Raw genomic sequence first — 21,265 nt, forward strand, 5'->3', positions numbered from 1 at the left:
TCTCAGGGCTTTGCCCAAATAAGCATGAAGTGGTTTTTTTGTTGTTGAATTTTTGCAAAAGTAACTTCATGGTCATGGCAAATCCTCAACCTAGTTGCAGATTTCTTTATTATTCCTTTAAACTTATTCTAAGATCACTTGATTTGGGCAACCAAAGTAAGTACTCACTGTCTTGAGATGAATAGTTAAGTTATAACAATAAATCATCTTTTGGTATTCTCTTTGAAGGATAGCAAAAAATGAGCTAAAAGCTGTGGGTGTTGATGTGAACAAATATTGAAATACTTTTGATTACCATGTGGCTGAATAAACCCATGGCCATTCCTGAGAAACAACCTCATGAGCTGGTTGTGGCCCTCAGTGTGAATTTAAGGTAGCCCCAACCTTAATTTATCTCTTTATATCCCTGGATCACAGAAGTTACGAGGTCTTTTGTGTCAGGGCAGTAATCTAGCCAACCCTTTCTTGTTTCTGACAGTAACTTCAAGAGAATGTATATTCATAAATACGGTGATTGTATTGTAGGACTTTAATCATTTCCAGTGTACCTCTGTGTTTATTGTCTTTTGATCATCTTATTCTTTTGATCATCACAATTGCAGGGGTTGCTAGGACATGGGGATGGTGCTACCATGTTGCACAATTCCTGAGGGACCCATTCACATTTCTTATTCTATGTGAAAGATGCTCTTGGAGATGGGCAGTGTGCAAACAAACAAAAACAAGGGACCCTTTCTGGGTGGGTAAGATAAAGGAAGGGCTTCCCTCAAGGCGCAGTGGTTAAGAATCTGCCTGCCAATGCAGGGGACACAGGTTTGAACCCTGGTCCAGGAAGATCCCACGTGCTGCAGAACAACTAAGCCTGTGCACCACAACTACTGAGCCTGTGCTCTAGAGCCTGCAAGCCACAACTACTGAACCCGTGTGCCTAGAGCCCATGCTCCGCAACAAGAGAAACCACGGCAATGAGAAGCCTGCATACCACAATGAAGAGTAGCCCCTGCTCTCCGCAACTAGAGAAAAGCCCGTGCAGCAATGAAGACCCAATGCAGCCAAAAATAAATATAAATAAAACAAATTTCTTTCAAAAAAAAGATAAAGGAAAAGCCACCTTGTATATTTGAAACAAAGGGAGAAAAGAGTCCAGTCTGATGAATAATAGCACACATTAATTGAGTGTATATTATGTGCTTGGTACTGACCTTTTACATATATTAACTAATTTAATTTTCAGCAGCCCTTTGAGGTAGGTTCTGTGATTTCCATTTTCTAGTTTGGAAACTGAGGCATAGCACAGTTAAATAACTTGTCCCAGGTTATTCAGCTAAGTAGGGAAAGAGCCAGGATTTATAGTAGACAGTCTAAGATATACTGCCTCTTTTTCAACTTTGTTGGAACGCAGTTTGTAAATGTTCTGCTGTTGAATTTAGGGTGTTCCCCAAGTCATCTTTTCTCACTCAAGAGATTCATTCACTTAAATGTTTGCTGAGTGCTTACACTGTGTCAGGCACTTAACATGGGCCTTGCTTTTTTAGAACTTCCAAATAACTGTGGTTTCAGGTAGTGCTGAATACTTTGAAGAAATTAAGAGGGGGATAAAATACTTGTAGGGTGGGGATCACTCCTTGAGTTGGGTCATTGGTAAAGGCTCCCTGAGAAGATGGTGTTTGTAACTGAGACCTGAGCGATGAGGAGCCAGTCTTGTGAAGGTCAAGGCCTTGGGGGACCAGATCTGGGTCAGCAGAGCTCTAGGTTGAGGGACCACCTAATGCAAAGCCCTATGGCAGGAATGAGAAAATATTACAAGCACTTAACCACATGTCAGACACCATGCAGGGCACTTGGGATACAGATACAGTGATGAGCAAGATAGGCATGGTCCCTCTGTCATCAAGATTATGGTGTGTTAGGGAAGTCAGACAATAAATACTTATAATGTTAATTATAGTTATGCAAAGGACTACAAAGATAATGTAGGAGGCAATGAAAGTGTATAATAGAGTGACCTAATCTAAACTTCAGGAGTGGGAAGAGGCATCAGGGAACACTTTTCCTGAGAAAACCTTTAAAGCTGAGACCTGAAGGGTGAGTAAGAGGTAACCAGGCAAAAAGGAGAAGTGATTATCATATGCAGAACCTCCGAGGTTGGAAGGAATCTGACATGTTTGAGGAGCCTACCAACCAAACCAAAGCAAAAAGGACGGTGTAACTGGAGAGAGGAAGTAAGTGGTGGAGACAGTTAAAATCCTGACAAGGTAATCAGGGGTCAGGTCAAGTAGGGCTTTATTCTTTTCTTTTTAAATTTATTTATTTATTTATTTTTGATTGCGTTGGATCCTTGTTGCTGGACGTGGGCTTTCTCTAGTTGCAGCTAACGGGGGCTACTCTTTGTTGCGATGCGCGGGCTTCTCACTGCGATGGCTTCTCTTGTTGCGGAGCACGGGCTCTAGGTGCACGGGCTTCAGTAGTTGCAGCACGTGGGCTCAGTGGTTGTGGCTCACGGGCTCTAGAGCACAGGCTCAGTAGTTGTGGCGCACAGGCTTAGTTGCTCCATGGCATGTGGGATCTTCCTGGACCAGGGCTCAAAGGGTAGAGCTTTATTCTGAAGGCAGTGGGAGTGCAAAGTTCAGCAGAGGAGTCTAACATGCTTGGAGTAATATCAGTAGCTGCAGTGTAGAGAAGGGATCAGGGAGAGGTAAGAATGGATTTGGTGAGAACAACTAGGAGGCTACTGCAGTTCAGGTAAGATAAGATGGTAGTATGGTTGAGAGTGCTGGCAGTAGAATTATAGAGGTCTTCAGGAATATTTAGGAAATGGAATCAAAGGACTTTGGTTCATTGGTTGTGTGGAGGGTGAGGTTAAGGGTTACATATAAGCATAACTCCCACGTTTTTCTCATGTGAGTGGTTTGTGGTGCAGTCCTTTTATTGAGATACAGGGCGCACTGAAGGAAGAGCAGGTTTGGAGATTGAGGGGAAGAGCTTACGTTCAGTTTTGAGTTAAGTTTGGACACGTTGAGTGTGAAGTGCCTGTGAGACATCCTGGTAGAACTGTTGAGTAGGTAACTGGCTGTGGTTCTGGGCTTCAGGAAGGGCTTATTGGCATATAGTTGGATCTTACTGGCATACGTGTGGTAGTTGAAGTTGGGTAGACAGGGAGTGACTTACAAAGGGGGTGAGGAGGAGGAACCAGAGGGATATGAGGAAAATCAGGAGAAGTGGTGCTGGGACTTCCCTGGTGGTCCAGTGGGTAAGACTCCTCACTCCCAATGCAGAGGGCCCGGGTTTAATCCCTGTTCGGGGCACTAGATCCCGCATGCAGGCCGCAACTAAGAGTTCGCATGCCGCAATGAAGATCCTGCATGCCACAACTAAGGCCCGGTGTGGCCAAAATAAATAAATAAATAAATTCTTTAAAAAAAAAAAAAAAAGAGTAGTTGTGCCTTGGGGACTTCCCTGGCGGTCCAGTGGTTAAGACTTCACGCTTCCAAGCAGGGGCATGGGTTCAATTCCTGGTTGGGGAACTAAGATCCCACGTGCCATGTGGTGGGGCCAAAAGATTTCAAAAAACAAAAAAGGATAAACAGTGTTTATCAGGCACTGTTCTAACCATCAGTGTATTTTTACTCATTTAATGCTTGTAACTCTATGAAGTAGGTGCTTTTATTATCTCTATTTTATAGATCAGGAAAATGATACAAGAAGGGACTGTATAATTTGCTCAAGACCACTGGGTAGTAACTGGAGAAGTTGGTTTTCGAACCCAGGTTTGTATGACTCCAGTTTGCATTCTTTTTTTTTTTATAAATTTGTTTATTTAGTTTGGGGTTTTTTTTGGCTGCGTTGGATCTTCATTGCTGTGTGTGGGCTTTCTCTAGTTGCAGCGAGCGGGGGATACTCTTCGTTGCAGTGTGCGGACTTCTCACTGCGGTGGCTTCTCTTGTTGTGGAGTACGGGCTCTAGGCACGCGGGCTTCAGTAGTTGTGGCACGTGGGCTCCGTAGTTGTGACTCACGGACTCTACAGCGCAGGCTCATAGTTGTGGCTCACAGGATTAGTTGCCCTATGGCATGTGGGATCTTCCCGGACCAGGACTTGAACGCATGTCCCCTGCATTGGCAGGCGGATTCTTAACCGCTGCGCCACCAGGGAAGTCCCCAGTTTATATTCTTTTTTTTTTTTTCCGCGGTACGCGGGCCTCTCACTGTTGTGGCCTCTCCCATTGCGGAGCAACAGGCTCCGGACGCACAGGCTCAACGTCCATGGCTCACGGGCCTAGCCGCTCCATGGCATGTGGGATCTTCCTGGACCAGGGCACGAACCCGTATCCCCTGCATCGGCAGGCGGACTCTCAACCACTGCGCCACCAGGGAAGGAAGCCCTCCAGTTTATATTCTTAAACACCACTTTACACTAATAGTGTTTCAAAGAGGAGAGAGTGGTCAGCTGAGGTGGATGCTGCTTACAGGCTGAGTATACTGAAGACTTGAGATTTCCATTGGATTTGGCAACATAGAGGTTATTGGTGACTTTAAACAGGAGTTTTGGTGGCATTTGGGGGCAAAAGACATTCTTCAAAATAAATGTGAGATTAAACAGAGACAGTGAATGAAGAGAAGTTTAGAGAAGTTAGGCTGTGCACAGAGAAGTGGAGCAAGTCGTTAGCTACAAGTGTAAGATCCAGAGAATGTTCTCTTCAATGTTTATTTGTTTGCTGTGTTTTGTTTTAAGATAGAAGAGACCACTGCATTTTTTTGTTAATGGCGTTATCAACTATTACTCCTTCTTCTGTTACTCTCCATATTTAATTAGTTGCTAAGCCCTGCTGGATTTCTGATCTTCATCTCTTTGTAGTTCCTACTGCCACTTCTAGTTCTTACTCTTAGCCTGGACTATTGTAGTAGCCTTTTCTTAGATTTTTAAATTTTTATTTATTATTTTTTTTTTTAGTGTCAATTCCTTTTTTTTTTTTAAAGTTTATTAATTTATTTTGGCTGCGTTGGGTCTTCATTGCTGCGTGTGGGTTTTCTCTAGTTGTGGCGAGCGGGGGCTACTCTTCGTTGTGGTGTGCGGGCTTCTCATTGCGGTGCGTGGGCTTCTCACTGCGGTGGCTTCTCTTGTTGTGGAGCATGAGCTCTAGGCACACGGGCTTCAGTAGTTGTGGCACGCAGGCTCAGTATTTGCAGCTCGCAGGCTCTAGAGCTCAGGCTCAGTAGTTGTGGCGCATGGACTTAGTTACCCCGCAGCATGTGGGATCTTCCCAGACCAGGGCTCGAACCCGTGTCCCCTGCATTGGCAGGCAGATTCTTAACCCCTGCGCCACCAGGGAAGTCCCTCCATTATTTCTTATATTGTGCTTCTAAGGTTCTGATAATGTTATTCCTATCCTCTGTGACATTTCCATTCTGTAAAGTCACTGGTGGCATGGGACAGACACTGGACCTTGGTTCATGAAACTTGGCTTTGAATTTCAGCTTATAAACTGTGTAAACTTGAGCAAGTTATTTAACCTTGATGAACTTTCATTTTTCATGTGTGGAATAGTAAAAATAAAACTTACATTTTGGAAATAGCTTATTAATGCTTGGTTAACTTTAAAGGTTTGCCACTATAGGCGCGAACTCCTTAGCCTGGTATTCAGGCTTTCCTGCACACTTGTGATATCCTGTCCCTACCCTAGGGCTTATCCTCTAAAACCCATTTGCAGTATTGTTTTCTTAATCCTATATGTTGAAGGAAACCTCTTTTCTGAACACTCATAGTTTTTTCTCGCTATCTCTTGTGATATCTAACTGGATACAAGATAGAAAGCTTGATTATGTCTAGATTATATGCTCCTTGAGGGCAGAGCATGGCACACAGATAGCACAGAACTATTTACATCACTGAGACTGTAACATTACGAGTTGGTTAACTTCGTCATGAGCACATGGTAGAATGTAATCAAATTAATTTACTGCATTCTCTTGTTAAGTGCTGACAGTACTGCTATAATTATCAGGAGGGTGGTGGTCAGACAAAAGAGAAGGAAGCCAAGGAACAAGAATTTGCCACGTCTGGTTGCCCCACTTGTTATGGTCAGTAGAGAAAGGTGGAACAGACTGCTCATGTTCTTGAGACCATCCAGTTACCTTATTTCTTATACCGTGCTCACCAGGCTACTTTCATAATTAGTTTGGTTCCCCTGTTCCTTGGGAAATGGGTTCCCTGGATAATGGGCATGAGTATTCACAGTGCTAGGCATTGTGAAGAAGTTAACTGACAATCCTTTTATCTTGCAGAGTTGAGTACTAGCCTACCAAGATCTCTCCTCTGGGGCTTCCCTGGTGGCGCAGTGGTTGAGAGTCCGCCTGCCGATGCAGGGGACACGGGTTCGTGCCCCAGTCCAGCAGGATACCACATGCCATGGAGCGGCTGGGCCCGTGAGCCATGGCCGCTGAGCCTCCACGTCCGGAGCCTGTGCTCCGCAACGGGAGAGGCCACAACAGTGAGAGGCCCGCGTACTACAAAAAAAAAAAAAAAAAAAAGTCTCTCCTCTGAACCTTAAAGGAGACAAGGATGTCCACTTAACAGTAGTAGTGTCTACACTCTTCTTATGTACAAAGGTTTGAACGGTGTGTAGAATGCTAAGGTACCATCATACCTTAGCTCAGACCCTTTTCTCCGGGGAGAATTTCTTTGACTAGGTCAGATCTTCCAGTTATTCTCATAGTATAGAATACCTCTTATGCGTAGCACTTCTCAAAATTGCCACTTTGCTTGGGTTATTATTTGATTGTCTGTTTCCCTTTTAGAATATAAGCATCATTAAAGGCTGCTACAGTGCCTTTTCTCACCATTTTATCCCCGTGCTTGGTACAGGTCCTGGTCCACAGTAGGTTCTTGATGGATTTTTTTTCTGTGAATGTGCATATCTAAAATGCTTTCCTTCCCACCCCATTCTGTCTTCTTGGGTAAGCTCTTAGTTGTCCTCTAAGACCCCCAGATGTTGCTCTTCTCTTGAGTTCTCCTCAGTTACATTCCCAAGACACTTCTTACGCATTTTTGCTCTGGGACTAGTCACTTTGTGTTGTAATTCTTTGACCACGAGTCTATTTTCACCCAGCTGGAGTAGACTCTTTTCCAGTTTTATTGAGAAATAATTGACATACATCACTGTATAAGTTTAAGGCGTACAGCATGATGGTGTGATTTACATATATTGTGAAATGATTACCGCAATAGGTTCAGCTAATATCCATCTTCTCATACAGATACAATAAAAAGAAGAGAAGGGGACTTCCCTGGCGGTCCAGTGGTTCAGCCTCTGTGCTTCCAATGCAGGGGGCACGGGTTCAGTCCGTGGTTAGGGAACTAAGATCCCACATGCTGTGTGGTGTGGCAAAAAAAAAAAAAGAGAAGAAAGGAAAAAAAATTTTTTCTTCTTGTGATGAGAACTCTTAGGAATTTCTCTTCCAACAACTTTTCTACATATCATACAGCATTGTTAGCTGTAGACATCATGTTGCACATTACATCCCTAGTACTTTTTTTTTTGTAACATCCCTAGCACTTATTTATCTTCTAACTGTAAGTTTGTACCTTTTGACCACCATCCTCCAGTTTCCACTCCCCCCACACCTCATCTCTGGTAAGCACTAGGGTAGACTTCTTTAAGGCAAGAACCATGTTGTTTTCAAGTGCTCAAGTGCATTTTATTGTGCTTAGCTTTATTGCGCTTAGCAAATATTGTAGGTTTTACAAATTGAAGGTTTGTGGCAACCCTGCATTGTCAGATGATGGTTAGCATTTTTTAGCAATAAAGTATTTTTTAATTAAGGTATATATATATGTTTTTAGACAATACTTTTGCACACTTAATAGATTATAGTGTAGTATAAACATAACTTTCATATATCTCCGAGGTATGCTTGTATGTCTATTGAAATGAACAGAAATGTGTTGTGTACTTTCTTGAAAGTACATAGACCATCATATATAACATAATAACCCTAACAATTAAAAAAACCTTAGCTTGGTAATCAGGAAGCCTGTATTAGTTATCTCAGCTTTATTTTATTTACCTACAAGGTCCTTCTCAGTTCTAATAGTTTAAACCAGGTGTTTTCAAAGTGTGACCCAGACCACGTCATCTGGGAACTTGTTAGAAATGCAGATTCCCAGGTCCTACCCCAAACTTACTGAATCAGAAACTCTGGGAGCGGGACCTGGACTTGTTTCAATAAGTCCACCAGGTGATTCTGATAGATGGTAAAGAGAACCACTGAAATTATTTTAGCAGTTAGTTTTTCTGTGCATTAAAAAAAAAAATAGAGTTAACGACCTTAATTTAAACTTCATAGCTTAAAGTTATTTTTAAAACTTTTCTTTATATGTGTTTCGTACCAGTTGAATTTGAGGACATTTTTCTAAACTAGTTGTAGCTAAATATCAAGGTATCTTTGCATCAGAGGTAGTAGATTCAGAAGTATTTGAAGACTGCTGCTTGCACAAAGTATGAGTGTGTGTATGTGCTTATATTTATATCTGTATATATGCATGTAGCATACATACATGTTTTTCTCTCTATCACTGGAAAATTCTCCATGATGAGTGGTTAAAGGAAGGGAAGGATACAGTACAGGCCTCTATTAGGCAGACTTGAATGAGTGGTATGGCAGAATAAGAAGTATTAAAAAGGAGAAGTTGCTTTTTTACAGTAGCAGATACACATATAGTTGGCCCTCTGTGTTCCTATATTCTGCATCTATGGATTCTACCAACCATGGATTGAAACTATTCAGGGGAAAAATTCCAGAAAGTTTCAAAGAGCAAAACTTGAATTTGCTGCGGTGGCAACTACTTACGTAGCACTTACATTGTATTTACAATCATTTATATAGTATTGTATTAGGTATTATAAGTAATCTAGAGATGGTTTAAAGCATATGGGAGGATGTGCATAGGTTATATGCAAATGCCATACCATTTTATGTAAGGGGCTTGAGCATTTGTGGATTTTGGTATCCTGTGGTGGGGGGTGGGGGTTAAGGGGAGTTCCTGGAACAAATCCCATGTGGATGCTGAGGGACAACTATATTTACCTCCTATACCAAGGAGCTCTCTTAGCAACAGATTTTACCTCTGTGCTACCTGCAGCGGGTTGTTGTTGTGGACTGAAAGGTTTATTGTTGATGTTCACTTACTTCCTATAGAGGGAGTTGCACACTTTACTATTGGAAACCATAATAATGGCATATCTCAGATGCATATTTTGTGCTTGGCACTATGCTAAGTGCTTTTATATGTGGCCCACTTTCACCACTGTTGTTTTGGCTTAATACCTTGAGTTTAAATTTACTCTCTGTTAAATAAAAGGGAACCTTTTGGAAATAGAGTTCCTAAAAAGAACTCCTTTTTTTTTTTAATAGATTTATTTATTTTTATTTATTTATTTTTGGCTGTGTTGGGTTTTCGTTGCTGCGCGTGGGCTTTCTTTAGTTGCAGTGAGCGGGGGCTACTCTTCATTGCGGTGCGTGGGCTTCTCATTGTGGTGGCGTCTCTTCTTGCGGAGCACGGAATCTAGGCGCGCGGGCTTCAGTAGTTGTGGCACACGGGCTCAGCAGTTGTGGTGCACGGGCTTAGTTGCTCTGCGGCCTGTGGGATCTTCCCGGACCAGGGCTCAAACCCATGTCCAGTGCATCGGCAGGCGGATTCTTAACCACTGTGCCACCAGGGAAGCCCAAGAACTCCTTTTAAGATACCTACTTGAACAGTTTCAGGATTTAGTAAACAGTTTCATGTTTGCTTCATTTACCTGTTGTACCTTTTGTGTGTGTGTGTGTGATTCATTATTTTTATAGATTATACTCCATATAAAGTTATTACAGAACAGTAGCTATATTTCCCTGTGCTTTACAATATATCCTTGTTGCTTATTTATTTTATACATAGTAGCTTGTACCTTTAGTTATTACCCATCTCATACTTTCTAAATTGAAGAAGCCTGTTTTCTTTCATCTTTCCTTACATGGAAGTTGCTTCTTCTTTTTTCTTTTTTTCTTTAATTACTGTAATGGCCTTTCTCCAAGTCTTTTCTACCTATTAACTATTTCCTAGTGTGGTTACCAAAACTATAAGAATTGTCATAGGTTCAGAAGTTTTGTTGTTTTTGGTTTTTTGCTCATTTATTTATTTATTCAGCAAACATTGTTGGGTGTACTGTTGATGTTTATTGCATGTGCTGGGTATACAGAAATGAATATCTCTACCCTGTCTTCATAGTCTGATAAGAGCCATATAAACAAATAATTACGCTGTACTATGATAAATGAAATTTAGGAAGTATAAAGTACAAGAGGCAAGAGGAAGGAGGGTATGACTGAGGAAAGAAAGTCTTCAAAGAGGAGGTAAACTATTTACTAAGCTCGATATTGTAACATTAAGGGTTGTCCAAGAGGCCAGAGGGTGAGGGGGGAAATTCCAAGCAGAGAAACCAGCATGTCCAGAGGCAAAGAAATATGAAACAGCACTACAAGCTCAAAACAGCATTGCCAGTAGTTCAGTGTTACTAGCGCATACAAATGGGAGAGGATCTGAGATCTGAAGAGTCTGAGTCCTGTTAAGTTGTTTGTACCTTATGCAATAGGTGGTGAGGAGACATTATCGGAACTAGAAACATGGGGATACTTGATGGTATCTGTTTTAGAAAGATCGCCCTGGAAAGGTGTTGTGGTGGATAGACTAGTGAGGGAAGAATTGCAGTGGTAAGGAAATCAGATAAGAATTTACGGTAATATTTTAGAAAGAAATGATAACCAAACCTTGGTACCAAGAATGGAGATGGAGAAGAGACTGAGTCGAGGTACTTGAGGACAGAGTTGATGGGACTTGGTGATCCTGTTAGATGCCCTTGGAGAGGAAGATGACTCCTGAGTTCTTGGCTTGTGTTCCCAGTTGATGGGTGGTGTCACTCACTGAGAGAGAATACCATGGTTCTATGCAAAGGCAAGAATGTAATTTTGATATATTTATATTGATCTTTATGTCTACATTAGCGTATTTATTTAATTTATTTATTTAAAAATTTTTTTTCTGCGTTGGGTCTTTGTTGCTGCACGTGGGCTTTCTCTAGTTGCGGCGAGCAGGAGGGGCTCCGCGGGGGCTAATCTTTGTTGCAGTGTGCAGGCTTTTCCTTGCGGTGGCTTCTTTCTTTGTTGCAGAGCATGGGCTCTAGGCATGTGGGCTTCAGTAGTTGTGGCACGTGGGCTCAGTAGTTGTGGCTTGCGGGCTCTAGAGCGCAGGCTCAGTAGTTGTGGCTCACGGGCTTAGCTGCTCCGCGGCATGTGGGATTGTCCCAGACCAGAGCTCAAACCCATGTCCCCTGCATTGGCAGGCGGCTTCTTAACCACTGCACCACCAGGGAAGCCCTACATTAGCGTATTTAAATCACCAATTATTTATTGGGTCTGCTCTATGAGAACCTTACTAGAGATTCTGGGCTAATGTCATGAGGTATCAACATAGATTTGGATGACTTTTTATTAGGTAAAACTAGTTCAGAAACCGTTGTATTTTTAAATAATTAATTTTTTATTTACTTATTTATTTTGGCTGTGCTGGGTCTTAGCTGCAACGCTCAGGATCTTTAGTTGTGGCATGCAGACTATTAGTTGCGGCATGCCTGCAGGATCTAGTTCCCTGACCAGGGATCAAACCCGGGCCCCTGGGAGCCCGGAGCTGGGAGCACAGAGAGCTGCACTGGGAGCACAGAGTCTTACCCATTGGACCACCAGGGAAGTCCCAGAAACTATTGATTACTACATGGATTAATTATTTTTTCTCTAGGCCTTTTACTTTAAACTTGCCCAAATCAAAGGCTAATAGTATAATACTGATTCATGTGGCTTTTTAAGCCCTTTCTCAGTTCATTTCCCTCTGTTTGGAATATTATTCCATGTTGTCTGCTATATCATTTATGAAAATATTAGGAACTGTCCCAAACATTATCTTGTGGAAAACACAAACATCTGGAAACATCCGTTTACTTGTTACTTTTTTTTTTTTTTTTTTTTTTGCGGTACGCAGGCCTCTCACTGTTGTGGCCTCTCCCGTTGCGGAGCACAGGCTCCGGGCGCGCAGGCTCAGTGGCCATGGCTCACGGGCCCAGCCGCTCCACGGCATGTGGGATCTTCCTGGACTGGGGCACGAACCCGTGTCCCCTGCATCGGCAGGCGGACTCTCAACCACTGTGCCACCAGGGAAGCCCCTGTTACTTCTTTTTAAGTTTTTTTACCAGTTCTTCATATATGATATAAAATTCTTCCGGATTCTGTTTTTAAAATTCTATAAACTTTGTTTGTTAAGAATTTTTATAATTCTAAATAAATTATATTTCTCTTGAGTTTCTCCCTTCATGGAATCCATGTGGCCATTCTAACAGCACATTTGGGAAAGCCCCTGTTGATACTTTGCCATCCTAAGTCAGGTTGGAACTGTGAGGAACTCTCAGTTACCAGCCATGAGCCAATGAACTCTACTTTCACTGGGTAAAAGTAGAATGGGAGTTTATAGTGCCATGGTCAAGTGTCAGGTGGGTGGTGGTAGTAGTTTTAGATCTGGGAATACATCACATCTCTAGGCCTCTCGCCTTTCCTGTGTGAGAACAGGCTTCTCTCTCATTTTTTATGGATTGAGAGTTTTCTAATCACCTGGATACAGCTCCTTAATTTGATGACTTTATTGGTGGGTTTTTAAGACTCATTTGAAAACCGAAAACTATTGGCTAAAATTTCTCAATCTTGTTCTATGGGAATAATCTTTTGAATGACTTATGTATGCCCACCCATATTAATCAAATTCACTGGCTTCTGCTAAAGCTCTCATGGGAATAGAATGGCAAGCTGACACATGTCCATTTGAATCAAAACCTGTCTGTTCATTTCACAGGTGTCTGATAGGTTCATTACCACAGGACTTTAAACTAGGCACACTGGCTTACGTGTGAAATAGGCTCTATTCGGTTTCTGAAAAGGAGAAGTTCCTTTGGGTATAATGCTTCTTTATATGCTATTAAATCCTAAAAATAATCTATTGGTTAGTTGTACTATGGGATTAATATGACTCCTATTGAAATTGTAATTAAATACAGGAATAATACAAAGGAATGGAGAAAAATTCAAATAGGATTTTCCCATGGGTAAAATTTTGTTTACCTTTTCCCATACTGATCAGTCTTTTGGAATGTAATACTGATGACTCTTCCACAATTTATTAGTGTTTTTGCTTTCTTCCCTGAACTTTGATAGAATTGATATTTTGGGTGAGTGAATGAGGAAGAAGTTTAAAGGATTTTACCCTGTCTAGTGATAAAAGTTACACATGCTAGTTGTGAAAAATACAAGACAATCACTCATAATCTTAAACTTAACCATCATTAGCATATCTCCTTCCAGTTTTTTTTCCCCATGCATAAAAGTATTTTTATGTAGCTGGGATAATGCTTGATATCATTTTATATCTTGCTTTCTAAATTTATCATAATCATTTTCCAGTCACTAAAAAATCTTACAAGAGTTTTTAGTGACTAAAGGTATGCTGTGATTTCCTGTAGTTTATTTGCCCATTTCTGTTATCAAACATTAGGTTGTATCTACCTTTGGGGAGCATTAAAAATAAAAATACAGGGTCTTCCCTGGTGGCGCAGTGGTTGGGAGTCCGCCTGCCGATGCAGGGGACACGGGTTCGTGCCCTGGTCCGGGAAGATCCCACATGCCGCGGAGCGGCTGGGCCCGTGAGCCATGGCCGCTGAGCCTGCACTTCCAGAGCCTGTGCTCCGCAATGGGAGAGGCCACAACAGTGAGAGGCCCGTGTACTGCAAAAAAAAAATAAATTAAAAAAAATAAAAATAAAAAAATTAAAATACAGTGAACTTATGCATTTTTTTATGTTTCTGAGTATATCCTTAGCATTCCTACAAGTACAGTAATTAAGGTTATGAACATTAAAAAAACTTACTGTGGGGCTTCCCTGGTGGCGCAGTGGTTGAGAGTCCGCCTGCCAATGCAGGGGACACGGGTTTGTGCCCCGGTCCGGGAAGATCCCACATGCTGCGGAGCGGCTGGGCCCCGTGAGCTATGGCCACTGAGCCTGCGCCTCTGGAGCCTGTGCTCCACAATGGGAGAGGCCACAACAGTGAGAGGCCCATGTACCGCAAAAAAAAAAAAACAAAAAAAAACTTACTATGGAAAAATTTAAACATACACAAAATAAACAATAGTGTAATGAGCTCCATCACCAGCTGCAATGATTATCAACATATGGAACTCTTTCATCTGTATCCTCCGCTCCCTCTCAATTATTTTAACTTAAATCACAGATACTTTTATTTAAGTAATTTATTTCATCTGTAACATCCTTCAGTTATGTATATCTGAGTTTTTAGTAAAACTTACTGTTTGTGAAATATAAAGCACATACAGAAAAGAATGTAAAACATAAATTTCTAGTTCAGTGCATGATCACAGAAAATACCCTTGTAACTACCACTCATCAAGATTTAGCATTGCCACTACCTCAGGAGCTTCCTCATGCCTCTCCGAGTCACTAGTTTGTTTTTCTTTCCCAATGGAGACTTCTAGCGTTATAATTTAGTTTTAGTTGAGTTTGAACTTTTAAAATTGGAATAATACAGTGCGTATTTTGTGTCTGGCTTGTTTTACCCAACATTTTGAGATTTATCCATGTTGCTCTGTAATATATATAGACTTTTTAAAAGCATAGCAGCATTACTGGGCTTCCCTGGTGGCATAGTGGTTAAGAATCCACCTGCCAACACAGAGGACACAGGTTTGACTAAATTTGCCAGTTTTCTTCCCTGGTCCGGGAAGATCCCACATGCCACGGAGCAACTGAGCCGGTGAGCCACAACCACTGAGCCCACGCGCCAGAACTACTGAAGCCCGCATGCCTAGAGCCCATGCTCTGCAACAAGAGAAGCCACCACAATGAGAAGCCCGCGCACGGCGCTGAAGAGTAGCCCCCGCTCGCGGCAACTGGAGAAAGCCCATGCGCAGCAACGAAGACCCAGCGCAGCCAAAAAAAAACATGGATGAGAAACAACATTACTAGTATCAAAGTAAATGAACAACTTCTTAATACCTTCATTGGTCAAATTTCCCTAATGGTTTTTCTTTTTTTTTTCCTCTTGTTTTTGGCCACGCGGCTTGTGGGATCTTAGTTCCCAGACCAGGGATAGAACCCAGGCCCTCAGCAGTGAGAGTGCAGAGTCTTAACCACTTGACCATCAGGGAATTACCTTTTTTTTTTTTTTTTTTTTAATGATTGGTTTGTTTGAATCATGAGTCAGACAAGGTCCATCCACATGTTGTGTATGGTTGATGTGTGTCTGAAAACTCTCTTAACCTATAAGTCACTATTCCCCCCTTTTCTTTTTCTTGTCTTGTGGAAAGATCTGGTCACTTGTCCTGTAGAATTTCCCACTTTCTGGATTTTGCTGATTGTATATCCATGTTGTTGTTTTTTTTAATTGAGATATATGTAACATATAATGAAATATAGAGGTCTTGTGTTCAGTTTGGTGAGGTTTTTTGTTTTGTTTTGTTTTGTTTTTGCGGTACGCGGGCCTTTCACTGCTGTGGCCTCTCCCGTTGCGGAGCACAGGCTCCGGACGCGCAGGCTCAGCGGCCATGGCTCACGGGCCCAGCTGCTCTGCGGCATGTGAGATCTTCCCGGACCGGGGCACAAACCCGTGTCCCCTGCGTCGGCAGGCGGACTCTCAACCACTGCGTGCACCACCAGGGAAGCCCCAGTTTGGTGAGTTTTGACAGAGTAGTCACTATTCAAAATAAGATATAGATAGAGAACATTTCCATCTTCATGGAAATTTCCCTTGTGTCCCTTTGTATTTAGTGTCCTCTTCCATCCCTATATCTGACTTCTATCACCATAGACTAAACTTGCCAGTTTTCATAAATATAGAATCACAGCATGTGCTCTTCTGTGAGGGGCTTCTTTCACTTAACATTACGTTTTTGAGTTGTGTCCATGTGTTTCCAGAGTTTTTTCCTTTTTATTGCTGAATATATTCCATTGTGTATATATACCATAATTTGTTTATTCTCCTTTTGATGGACACTTTGGTGGTTTTCAGTTTTCAGCTATTATGAATAGGCTGTGATAAATATTCTTGTGTAAGTTTTTTTTTTTTTTTAACATCTTTATTGGGGTATAATTGCTTTACAATGGTGTGTTAGTTTCTGCTTTATAACAAAGTGAATCCGTTATACATATACATATGTTCCCATATCTCTTCCCTCTTGTGTCTCCCTCCCTCCCACCCTCCCTATCCCACCCCTCCAGGCTGTCACAAAGCACCGAGCCAATATCCCTGTGCCATGCGGCTGCTTCCCACTAGCTATCTACCTTACTACGTTTGTTAGTGTGTATATGTCCATGACTCTCTCTCGCCCCGTCACAGCTCACCCTTCCCCCTCCCCATAACCTCAAGTCCGTTCTCTAGGAGGTCTCTTGTGTAAGTCTTGATGTGGACATGTTTTTCATTTTTTTCTTGAGAAAATGCAAAAGAGTGGTTGCTGGGTCATATGGTAAATATATGTATAACTTTATAAGAAATTGCCAAACTATTTAAAGTGCTGTTCCATTTTATACTTCCCCAGCAGTGTATGAGACCTCCACTTGCTCCATATGCTTGTCAACGTTTTTTTTGTGTTTTTTTTTGGCCGCGCCATGTGGCAAGCAGGATCTTAGTTCCCTGACCAGGGATGGAACCCATGCCCCCTGCATTGGGAGCATGGAGTCTTAACCACTGGACCGCCAGGGAAGTCCCCTTACCAACATTTTTGACATTAGCGATTCTAGTGAGTGTGAAATAGTATCTCATGATTATAATTTGTATTTCTCTGGTAACTAATAATGTTGAGCACCTTTTCATGTGCTTACTGAGCATTTGTATGTCTTTGATGAAGTATCTGTTCAAGTCTTTTGCCCCCTTTTTTATTGATTTGTTCATCTTTTAATTGTTGATTTGTAGTTCTTTATATATTTGGATACAAGTCCTTTGTTAGACTTACATGCTGCAAATATTTTTATCCAATCTGTGACTTATTTTATTTTTTTAATGGTGTATTTTGGTGAACAGAATTTTTTAAATAATTTTTTTGTTTGTTTTATGGTTTGTTACATGCTTTTTAAAACTTGATCTTTGAGATAACCCTTTGAGGGGAAATATGGTAGTGTCCTCATTTTGCTCATTAGGAAATAGAGGCCCAGAGAGGTAAAAAGACTTGTCCTAAAGTTATACAACTAATAAGTGGTAGAGCAAAGCTTGGAAACCAGGTCTTTTTACTTCGGGTTGAATTTCTTTCCATTACACCTTATTCTCCCTTTCTCTTTTCCCATTACCTGAAAATGATACTGTACTCAGCTACTTTCTTTTTCTTGAAGTTCTCTGGCCTATTTTACCTTGGGGCCTTTGCGTATGCAGTTCTGAGTCGAACACTTTCCTTCCTCTCTCAAATTTGATTTATCCTTCAGATTTCAGCTTAGATGTTACATCCTTTGGGAAAATTTTGACATCTGTTTCTTTTCCTGCTAGATAAGGTACCTCTTCTCCCTGTTTCTTTAACATTAGATTTTTCTGCTGTCATAACAAATAATACCCTGATTGTCTTTCTACTTACTCTCTCTAGATTCTGAGGGCAGGAACCATTACCGTCTTATTTACCAGAAAATTGACAATGTCTGGCACATGGGAGATGATTAAAATATAATGAATTCGATTGAATATAATTCTCTCTTTATCTACTAGTGACAGATTTTTTTTTGTACCGTATACTTAAACCCTATTGTGTATTTAATTTAGCATTTTTGTGTAGTGTCATGATGTTTCACTTGTGATTGCTGAATTCCTGAAAGGATTGTATCATATTTTAAAGTGAAGATTATAAAAATTTATTTTTTATTCCCTATATACCTAAGGAGTATTAAAACTTATTGAATTGAATATTTGACTAGCTTTAGGAAGTTTTCTTTATCCATTTACTTTATTTTTATTCATTTACTTTTACTATTGACAATGTCTTAAACTGCAAATTTAAACTATATAATTGCCTGAAAGATATTACATCTGAAAAACTAATTTATACATTTCACAGCTGCTATCTTTGACATTGAACAGCAGGCATAGACTCCATCTTTTATTCCTAAAGAGTAGATAGGTTCTTAAAAAGTAACTTACAGAATTTACTGACACCTGGTCTGTGGTGTGGTTAAAAAAAAAAAATCCTTATTCTTAGGAAATGCACACTTAAGTATTTAGGAGTAAAGGGCCATCGTATATACAACTTACTCTCAGATGGTTTGGGAGTAAGTGGGGAAAAAAATACACAGCTGTGGAATGTAAATTGGTGCAGCCACTGTGGAAAACAGTATGGCGGTTCCTTAAAAAACTAAAAATAGAGTTGCCATATGATCCAGCAATCTCACTACTGGGCATATATCTGGAGAAAACTATAATTAGAAAAGATAAATGCACCCCAGTGTTCACAGCAGCACTATTTACAATAGCCAAGACATGGAAGCAACCTAAATGTCCATCGACAGATGAATGGCTGAAGATGTGGTGTATAGGCACAGTGGAATATTACTCAGCCACAAAAAAGAATGAACTAATGGGGAGTTCTCTGATGGCCTAGTGGTGAGGATTCAACCCTTTCACTGCCATGGCCTGGGTTCAATCCCTGGTCGGGGAGCTGAGGTCCTGCAAGCTGCGTGGCATGCCCCCCCAAAAAAGAATGAAATAATGCCATTTGCAGCAACGTGGATGGACCTAGAGATTATCATATTAAGTGAAGTAAGTTAGAAAGAGAAAGAAATACCATATGATATCACTTATATGTGGAATCTAAAGAATGACACAAATGAACTTATCTATGAAACAGAAACAGACTCATGGACACAGAAAACAAACTTATGGTTACCAAAAGGGAAAGAAGGTGGGGGAGGGATAAATTAGGCAGATACAAACTGTTATATATAAAAGAGATAAATAACAAGGTCCTACTGTATAGCATTGGGAACTATATTCAATATCCTGTAATAACACCATAATGGAAAAGAATATGAGAAAGAATATGTATATATAAGTGAATCACTTTGCTATATACCAGAAACTAACACAACATTGTAAATCAACCAGACTTCAATAAAGAAATAAACAAAAATTCCACACCTGTATACACACACACACACACTCTTGTATATATCCACAAGCAGTCCCCGCTTTGCATGGTAGTGTAGGACTATACAAACGACCATGAAGACTAAGGCCATGCAAGATGACCAACGGGAAAAGTTATGATGTGCCCTTTAAAATTTTTGTCAAAATATTAAAAACAATTTCATTGTTGGTATGAGGAAACGAAAAAGTAAAACTAGTATTTATTTGATACACTGTAATCTAAAGCATTAGAAACATTGAATATTGAAGTGTTCTATATCTTTGTTAAAATTTATCAAGAGTAGTTTGAGCGGTGTTTGCCTGCTTCTTGTCCTATAACTTAAGATATGGAGCAAACGTCTTTTGGATGCCTTGGCTTCCAGCATTTTATCCTTTGTACTTTCTTTTTTTTTAAATTTATTCTTATTTATTTATTTATTATTATTTTTTATTTTATTTATTCTTTATTTTTTTTCTTTTTTTATTATTCTTTTTTTTCTTTATTTATTTTTGGCTGTGTTGGGTCTTCATTGCAGCGTGTGGGCTTTCTCTAGTTGTGGCGAGCGGGGGCTACTCTTCGTTGTGGTGCGCAGGCTTCTCATTGTGGTGGCTTCTCTTGTTGCAGAGCATGGGCTCTAGGCACGCAGGCTTCAGTAGTTGTGGCTCACAGGCTCTAGAGCACAGGCTCAGTAGTTGTGGCTCACGGGCTCTAGAGCGCAGGCTCAGTAGTTGTGGCGCAGGGGCTCTAGAGCGGAGGCTCAGTAGTTGTGGCACACGGGCTCTAGAGCACAGGCTCAGTAGTTGTGGTGCACGGGCTTAGTTGCTCCGTGGCATGTGGGATTTCCTGGACCAGGGATTGAACCCGCGTCCCCTGCATTGGCAGGCGGAGTCTCAACCACTGCACCACCAAGGAAGCCCATATCCTTTGTTGTTGTTTTTTTTTTAAATTAAATTAAATTTATTTTTTTTATACAGCAGGTTCTTATTAATTATCTGTTTTATACATATAAGTGTACATATGTCAATCCCAATCTCCCAGTTCATCACACCACCACCACACCCTCCCCCGCCCCCGCCACTTTCCCCCTTGGTGTCCATATATTTGTGCTCCCTATCCTTTGTACTTTCAATGTCATGAAATATCATTGAGAGTTCCTTTTTTTTTTTGCTGGTGTCAGTTCCTCTGGGACATCCTTATCCTTTTCATCATCATCATCATCATCACTTTCCTTATGTGTATGTTGATAAGTTTGCCAGTACTAAGCTCCTCTGATGGATGTTAACTCTGTTTATTTTCTATTCAGATTTTACTTTCAGCATTACCACTTTTTACATCTTTGCTTCATTTTTATCTCTGTAGGCCAGTTCCCTTTTTTGATTATCCATTTTTATAAAATGTCACATGGGTTTATTACTGGAGACTAGGAGTCAACACAGCTACACGCTGTGCTGTTTGTGTGTGAACTGAATAGCATGCCCAGTGACTCATCACTAACAGACTTTGAAAGAAGTGATGTGATTGGTCACTGATCACAATGCACATCTTCACTTACACAGCCATTCTGGAGTGAAGAACTAGCAGTAAAATTTGTACTTGAACCTAGGGGCAGGACAGGAATAAAGACGCAGATGTAGAGAATGGACTTGAGGACACAGGGAGGGGGAAGGGTAAGCTGGGACAAAGTGAGAGAGTGGCATGGACTTACATATACTACCAAATGTAAAATAAATAGGTAGTGGGAAGCAGCCACATAGCGAAGGGAGATCAGCTCTGTGCTTTGTGACCAACTAGAGGGGTGGGATAGGGAGGGTGGGCGGAAGATGCAAGAGGGAGGAGATATGGGGTTATATGTATATGTATAGCTGATTCACTTTGTTATAAAGCAGAAACTAACACACCATTGTAAAGCAATTATACTCCAATAAAGATGTTTAAAAAAATTTGTACTTTATGCAGCTACTTGTGGTTCATATACCATGGTAACTGAAGTTTGAACGATGTTGTTGGGAGACTGATGTTATTTAACTA

General features: G+C 40.9%; 1 protein-coding gene across 3 annotated transcripts in view; it reads left to right on the forward strand.

The window, feature by feature from the left end:
- Positions 1-21,265, forward strand: part of KDM2A (lysine demethylase 2A) — a 106,216-nt gene that overhangs the window by 10,806 nt on the left and 74,145 nt on the right. The gene's annotated exons all lie outside the window — the stretch shown is intronic.

The sequence above is a fragment of the Leucopleurus acutus genome (assembly GCF_964270905.1).
Source record: "Leucopleurus acutus genome assembly, chromosome: 8".
Classification (NCBI taxonomy): domain Eukaryota; kingdom Metazoa; phylum Chordata; class Mammalia; order Artiodactyla; family Delphinidae; genus Leucopleurus; species Leucopleurus acutus.